This window comes from Aedes albopictus, chromosome 1 (assembly GCF_035046485.1).
Source record: "Aedes albopictus strain Foshan chromosome 1, AalbF5, whole genome shotgun sequence".
In the NCBI taxonomy this organism is placed as follows: domain Eukaryota; kingdom Metazoa; phylum Arthropoda; class Insecta; order Diptera; family Culicidae; genus Aedes; species Aedes albopictus.
The window spans coordinates 108,311,691-108,319,955 of NC_085136.1; the positions used below are offsets into that span (position 1 = coordinate 108,311,691).

Sequence of the window (8,265 nt, forward strand, 5' to 3'; positions counted from 1 at the left end):
GGTTTCAGACCACCACTCCACTAAGGTTTGTTAGCAATGCTCTCCTTCTTCTCGTAATCGGTACCGATTCTTGTCAGTGGTTGAAATTCCTGAAAGATCGGAATCGACTTGTGGCGTTATCCGTCGTCGCCCTCTTCGAAACTGGAATCGTCAAGATGCTGTCGGACGAAATCGACCATTTGTTGTAGTTGGAATCGTGTTCCGGTGGAATGGTGTAACGCCAAATGAAGTATCCGGAGATGTATCCATGATAGTCCTGCTCCTCGTCGTGTTTCCCTTCGATGATGATGCTGTTGTCGGAGGCCTTTGCCGAAACTTCCGTTGAGCCGTCTGCTGCACATCCAAGTTGATTTAAAACTCCTTCTTGTCAGCGTGTATCGTCGATCCTCTGTCCTGACGGGCGGCGGTACCGGAATGGCACCAGGGATGATTGTGGATGGGACGCCTCAGTTAGTTGTGAATCGCTGATAATTCCGGAAGGAAGGCCTAGGGAATTACTGCAGAAGCTCTTAGTGGAATCTTAGCAGTAAGTCTTAAATTACCGCACTTCTCTGCACGAGCGAACTCACATTTTGAATTTGATCATACTGCCTAAGGAAACCTGACGAAAATTTTCCTAAGTCCGAATCGTAAACAACAAGGCCACGAAACGTCAAAGACTTAGAAAAATTTATCATAGCAACCGCCGTATGCAGTGTAAATAGTTTGCCTAATGATATAAAGCATCAAAAAAAAAAAATTAAAGATAAATGCCTCAATTTTTGTAATAGGCTGTAAATGTTTAATTGTTAAATATCAAACGTAAATTGTTAGTGTTAATGTAATGTATGTTATAAAACTCTGAATGTAGTAATTTAAAAGGTTTACCTTACACTACTGGAAATAAATGCTAAATGAATAATAAACATAAGATTTTATTGAAGAAAGGGAGAGAATGTAGGATCGCAGTATGCCAACCAAATCTGGGAAGCCTTGAAGAACTGTAATAATTAATGGCAGATAATAAAATACTCATTCTGGTTCAAACCATCACACAATCAAGACAGGTTTTCATTCCAACAGTGTCGGAAAACATGCTGACATGGTTGGACGAACATTTGCAGTCCCAAAAAAATTACCACGTGGTTTATGGACAGCCCCTAACTTTTCCCATTTTTTCCTTGAGCATAGAGTATACTCGTGCCTGCCATATGTTATATATGCACATACAAAATAGAAATTGGCAAAGAAAGTTCTCCGTAAATAATTTTGGAAGTGCTCATAGAACACTATGCTGAGAAGCAGACTTTGTTCCAGTAGGTATATTACGCCAAAAAGAAAAAGATTTCATTGCAAATACTACAAAACTTCTGCAGCACAGATAAAACCAAGAACGTTTAGTTATCCTCTCATGCAAAAAGCAAATTCAAACCCAAAATAACAAACCTGTTATTAACGGAAGATTGCAGATAGGACCTATTGAAATGTTCGTCCTTAGTCCCTATCGTATAAACCAAGCTCAAGACATAAGATATTTCATAAAATATTTATGATTTAAACTGTAACGTCGCCTGAATTCATCATTCGTCACACCAGTGCTAGGGCAAAGCTGCTAGCCCAATCTCCATTCTCCCTTCGTTAGTCTGTCATCTCTCACTTTGAGTATATATGTACGTTGACCTAAAATAATACTTGTAACTTGGTTAGAAATTGAGCAAGAAAATTTGCACGACTTTCATAGACTCACCAATTAGATCAGCACGCACGTACTTCAACAGGCCCGAAAAGTTTGTTTCTCTCACGGAAATTTGAGAACAAAATTGCTTCCCGGTGAAAACCGTGAAAACAGTGCACTAAGTTTAATGGATCCAAATAAATTTTTAAACATTTTAAATTGGAATGCTCGTTCTCTAAATGGCAAAGAGGATGAGCTATTCCATTTTTTAATAGTCAATAATCTGCCCATAACTACATAACAGTCACATTCGACAAAAGAAGGCATTGTACAAAATGGAGTTTAAAGTTTGCAACATGCGCTAGTATGGAGACGATACGAAATTTCAAAAATTTGTCAATAATTTAAAATTCATCCTTTTGCAATGAAAGTTTCTACCAGTCCTGCAAAATATCTGTCTCAGTGCCTGTTTTTCAGCCGAAAATGAATGACTGCGGCGGTCGTTTTCAGTTCCTCGATGTGAGAACTGACAGAGTCCGAGAGCTCCATTCGTGAGCGACCCAACACGATCAATTCCCAATCATCCACACACTACTCATGCTGAAAGGCCATTCGTCTCAAGCGGGGGCTTGTGAGAGTGAGTGCCCTATACGTTAGCACGGGTGAAAACACTCAACTACAGAAAATTGAATGGAAATTTGGCCCTGTCAGCTCTCGCTTTCAGCACGCTGTATGCGAGTGTGAGTACCTATTTCATTTCGCTCCCGTGTTGCTGATCGGAAAGCAACTTTGACAGGAAAACCAAAACGGAGAAAACGAAAAAAGCAAAATATCGCTATCATAAAGGCCTGTCGAAAAATTGCGGCATTGGTTTCTACAGCTCGTCTTGTATGCTGGACGAATAGTTAAAAAAATAATCAGACCAAACTATGATTGATCAAAATTCTAGGGGGTGCCTGGCACCCCCGGTAGTTTCGCCCATGTTTGCCACCAGTGTGTATTTCCAGTGTGACTGTTATGCGGTTACATTCATAAATTTTAGCCAATGAGACAAAACGACTTGGTATTTGTTTCACATTTTGCAGAACAAACTTAAAAAGTTCATTTGGGTGGATGAAAGTACTGATGTTTGGGAGATGATCCCCCACGGTGCTCCATTTACCGTTATTATAAAATAAAATATACCATCAAAACCTGAAACGCCATTCTCTTTATTTATCTATCCTACACCTCTGGACAAATTTTTAAAATCATCGTTGGGCGAAATTTGGAGTTACGCCCTTTTAAAGGGCCTAACCTCTAAAAAATCGAGTTTTCTATAGAATAACACCACATTTCATAACAGAATCATGAATTAAAGGAATCAATAACAGAAATTATCATGAACAACATTGAAATTTGGTAGTATGCATCCATATGAATATCGGTGGAGTGCATTTTGTATCAAAATTTGTCATTACGTCAATATACGGTAGAAGTTCTTAGGGCCTATAGAAAACAAACATTACATTGGTGTAACAAATGCAATTAAAAGTATATTGTATTGTGATTCTATATGTCAATAGATGTTCATATTACTCTCCGGCAAGGCGATAGTATTTACATGCTCAGCACCAACATTTCAAAAGGACGTATCTGACCTTCAACGCAATATCTTCTCCCATAGCAGATCGAATCTCATCTTTCCCAGGACACCAACAACCACTATCGGAAAGAATTGCATTTCCTCCGTCCAGTAAGTAATTGTACATTGCATCGGAGAGATAAAGGTTTGGTTTCGGCAAGCAGTTTCGCCATGTTAGCACCAAGCGTACACTCTCTATACAGCAAATCTGCCTTTAAAAACAATAGTCAAATATTTAATATGAGCAACCACAAGTTAGACAAAAAGAAATATGTCTGTGTGACACATATCTTAAGTTAAAAGAATATAGATTTAAAATATCGAAAGGCCAAAAGACAAAAAGTTTGAACAGGCTTCAAATAATCAAACATAATATTCTGAGTGAAAATTCTTTCTTCTTTTAAAATATGTAGGTAAGACCTTTTGTCCCTACTAATTTAACTTTTCTTCGACCTATTGTATTTCATTTTTTATTTCATTCCTGGAGCAACATTTGAAAAGGGCCCAACAGGATTTGTGCCTTTTTTCGAAATCGCTTCGAGGGCCTAACAGCAGCCCACCCACGCAAATGAACACCGTTATCCGAAAGATCGATGTTTGCTCTATCTGAAAACTGTCTTAGTTTGTGTGAATAATTTGATGGGGGGCCCTTGTATGCCCTTTTCAAATGTTGCTCCAGATTTATACGATTTATCTTTTCAGCTTCAGCATTTCAGAAGGGCGTAACTGGTTGATGATACGGCTCCTTCTTCTATGGAAGTAGATTGCATGTCACCCCGCTAATGTAAGCCATCGAAAGAGGAGCATTATTTTTGTCTAGAAGTGCAACGCCACAGCTTTAAAAAAAGGTGTTGTTTTGGAAAGTAGTTACGCGTTCTTGAAATACTGAGGCTGAGAGGACAAAATGTAGAAATGCAAAAAAAAAAATCGAAGACAATATTGCGCGTTTCGCCGTAGATTATCACACAAAAATGTTCAAAATCGCAAATAGATCGTCGCCAGTACATCATATCGAGTCCGTGTCTTCTACAAAAAATGCGGAAAATAGCTATTGATTGACCGCGCAGAAGACACTGAAACGATTAAATGTAACTGCGCATATTTATTTACATGTTTGCATAATTTTGCGCGATAATTTTTCTTGTAATGTATAGTAGGTCGAAAAAAATAAAATTAGTAGGGACAAAAGGTCTTACCTACATATTAAAAAAAAGAAAGAATTTTCGTGCAGCATTTTATGTGTGATTACTTGAAGCCTGATTCGACTTTTTGTCTTTTGCCCTTTCAATGTTTTTTTTTTTCTATACTTTTAACTTAAGCCGTTTGGCACACAGACATATTTCTTTTTGTTTAATTTGTGGTTGCCCATATTTGACTATTGTTTTAAAGCAGATTTTCTGTATAGAGAGTGTACGCTCTTCATATATCGATGCTAACATTTCAAAATGGCAAAACTGCTGGCCGAAACCAAACCTTTATCTCTCCGTTGCAACGTACAACCACTACTGGACGGAGGAAATGCAATTCTTGCCGATAGTTGTCGTTGGTGTCCTGGGAAAGATGAGATTCGATCTACAGCTATGGTAGAAGATATTGTTTTAAAGATCAATTACGTCCTTTTGAAATGTTTGTGCTGATATGTATGTGAATACTATCGCTATGACTGACAGTAATATGAACATCTATTGACATGTGGAATCACAATACAATATACTTTTAATTGAATTTGTTACACCAATGTAATGTTTGTTTTCTATAGGCCCTAAGAACTTCTACCGTATATTGACGTAATGACAAATTGTGATACAAAATGCACTCCACCGATATTCATATGGATGCATACTACCAAATTTCAATGTTGTTCATGATAATTTCTGTTATTGATGCTTTTAATTCATGATTCTGTTATGAAATGTGGTGTTATTCTATACAAAACTCGATTTTTTAGAGGTTAGGCCCTTTAAAAGGGCGTAACTCAAAATTTCGCCCAACGATGATTTTGAAAATTTGTCCAGAGGTGTAGGATAGATAAATAAAGAGAATGGCGTTTCAGGTTTTGATGGTATATTTTATTTTATAATAACGGTAAATGGAGCACCGTGCCCCGGTATTAACTCAATATTGGCAAAAAATGCAAATGTTACAATTATGCAGTTATGGGCAGTATACTGATGCATCAATTGCATTAAACAAATTTTGGTGTTATTCGATTCAGAGATCGCTTCGTAATCCCGTTCGTGATGATGTTCTTAACTGTAATATGATTAAAGTTTTGTATCTGTTTGTGATTAAAATATGTGGGAGTCAAACAAACGAAACTTCCGATGAACACACGTAATTTTGTTTGAAAATTTGTTAAATACCCACAGCAAATATTTGATGATATTTATATTTATGTATTCGTTTTAGATTTTTGAGATGAAATTCCTCTGCCCTGGCCCAAGTACCAAATCTCGTGCAGAAGAGCTTTGGATGATGACGTATGCAGATCGAGAGCAAAATCGGAAGAAACAAGCGTTTCATGATTACATGAAATCATTTCCGGTAGCATCTTCGTTTAACGGGCTCATGGTAAGTGGAAATAAGGCTGATACAAATTTAATTTTGACTTTTTGTCTCGCCCCCCCCCCCCCCCCCCTTCAAAAACTTTCGGCTGGATTTTGCATTTTGGGGGGACAAATAAAAAAAAATATTTATCAAAATATCGGGTCTTGCCAAAAATTCTTTACCAATATGATGAGTTTTTAATATTTTTCTGATTAAATGCTTTATTATTTTTATCCCCCCCCCCCCCTCAACCAGCCAAAGAGTGGTGGGACAAAAAGTGAAATAAATATTTGTAACGGCCTAATTTGGAAATAAACTGATTAATCTGGTGATTTTGAAAATTCTAGCGAACACTGATAAGGCAACGTTGAGTTATTTCGTAACGCTAAAATAAACCATTTTTCAACCCCCCTCCCCCTTCCTAACGTTTTTTGTATGAAAACCCAAAAAATGTTGTATGGGTCGTAACGCTCGGCCATACTCCTCCTTCCCCCTAGAGCGTAACGTAATTTGTGAACGGCTTCTTATGCCATTGAGACTAATAAAACAATGTCGAATTATAGTAACTTACAAACATTTTTAAGTCTTTCTGCAAAAATCTCAGGGGTCTTATATACAAAAAGTGTGAGGAAGGGAATACTGGGAGGGGTTGTTGACAAGTTTTGTGTAGCGTAATTTATGGACGTCCTCTCTACAATTTTATGCGTTTATTGCCAGTTTACTGACCGACAACAAAATGCTGATAACGGAGGGAAGGAAGCTGACACTTTTAATTTTTCGGTTTCATCATTCTAGATTTCCTTGGACCTCGGAAAAATGCATCCCGATGCACAGGATTTCTGCCAGCAGTTTTCGGTTTTGCAGTCGAAGGTGTTTGCTAAATATGACGATTTGCTGCTCCACATTTCATACGGTAAACCAAAATACCTTGTATTATTGGGTAATTTGCCTATTTTTTTTATTCACAGACTTCCTACGCACGTTGGCCATAATACGCCTGGAAAATCCGTCACGTGGTGTCAAACGTTCAAACAATGAGACAACGAAGAAAAAACACACTGGATGGAATAGTCGATATAGTTAAGGTACGGACTACGCTTACAGCAATCACATTGATATTTAATTCTTAATTTTTCTCATTAGGAGGATGATGTTACTGTGGTCGCCAATACACCAGTGCTTCGCGTGAAGCTAACACCTAAAGGATGTGACGAAGGTACAATTGCCTGGAAGGAATGCTCTATCAAGTTGGCGTTGGATTTAGTGAATTTCTTCCGCGTTTCATGCGAGACCTTTCACGTTTTCAACTGTGATGTAAGGCCCGAGAACAAACAATTTTATTCCTTTATTTTTGCTCCTGTTATGAAAATTGGATCGTTGTCCAAATAGAAATACACTAGAACTCCAATGGCGCTGCAGTCACTTTTCTCATTTAATTATTTTAATAACGTTAATTGCAATAATTCACTTTTTTTAGTGACCATCTTGTAGATGACCTTTTGTTTTGGTAAACAAATTTAACTTGACACTTCTAGTACCGCTGCTGACGCTGTAAGGCCGTGGCAAACTAGATGTTAGTCACACGAACATCCGCGACATTGAACTTCTGTGGCTAGTTATTCTACTGTTGTCCACCACAGGAGAAAAATTTTACCGGTCAATAGATTTGAAGATCTAAAACTGCATACACAGATAAAAACAGTGAGATTGACACGTCATGTAAACTTCATTTTAGTCATGTAAACTTAATGTTATGATGGATTACATGATATATAATGTAAATTTGTGTTATATGTCATGTAAACTCTCAGAGTCATGCTGAATTACATGACATATAATGGAAGTTTACGTGATATTTCATGAACTTTACATGATATGTCATGTAAACTTCTGTGATATCCCACGCTCCAATTATGTGCATCATATGTCACAGAATTTTACACTCTTTTTTCGATCTGTGTATGAAATTAATGCGATGCTTTCGCAATTATAGCTGCTATTGCAATCACTCATTCTTTCGATTTTAAACATTTGTTTTTAAGAAAAAAAATATTAGTAACTAAGCAAAAACATAACTGCAACAAAGAAAATTATTATCATAAAAAATGTATACAGAAAAACTAACGATAGAAAAAACGTTTAAAGTTCCTAAGAAAACTGATTGAGAATCCTACTCAGCTATCCTACAATCCGAAGAGTACATCATAGAAAGTCACATCAAGTCCATAACACAATTAGAAGATGCGTCCAAATCCATTAAAAACAAAATCCTTAACGCCTACCAAGAGAGCAGTCCAACTAAATCAATTAGTTCGAGTAGAGGCGTTCCATGGTGGAATAAAACTCTTGAGAAGCTTAGGAAAACTGCGCGTAGGGAATTCAACCGTGCCAAGCGAACCGGCGATTGGAGCCTATACAGAAAGGCCCTGACGAACTACAA

General features: G+C 37.4%; 1 long non-coding RNA gene across 1 annotated transcript; it reads left to right on the top strand.

Annotated features, from left to right (window-relative positions):
• Window positions 1-3,511: 3,511 nt before the first annotated feature.
• On the top strand, window positions 3,512-7,243 carry LOC115259544 (uncharacterized). Its single transcript, XR_009996408.1, has 4 exons — window positions 3,512-5,849; window positions 6,621-6,738; window positions 6,794-6,910; window positions 6,969-7,243. It is a non-coding gene; the product is annotated as an uncharacterized LOC115259544 (long non-coding RNA).
• The last annotated feature ends 1,022 nt before the right edge of the window (window positions 7,244-8,265 follow it).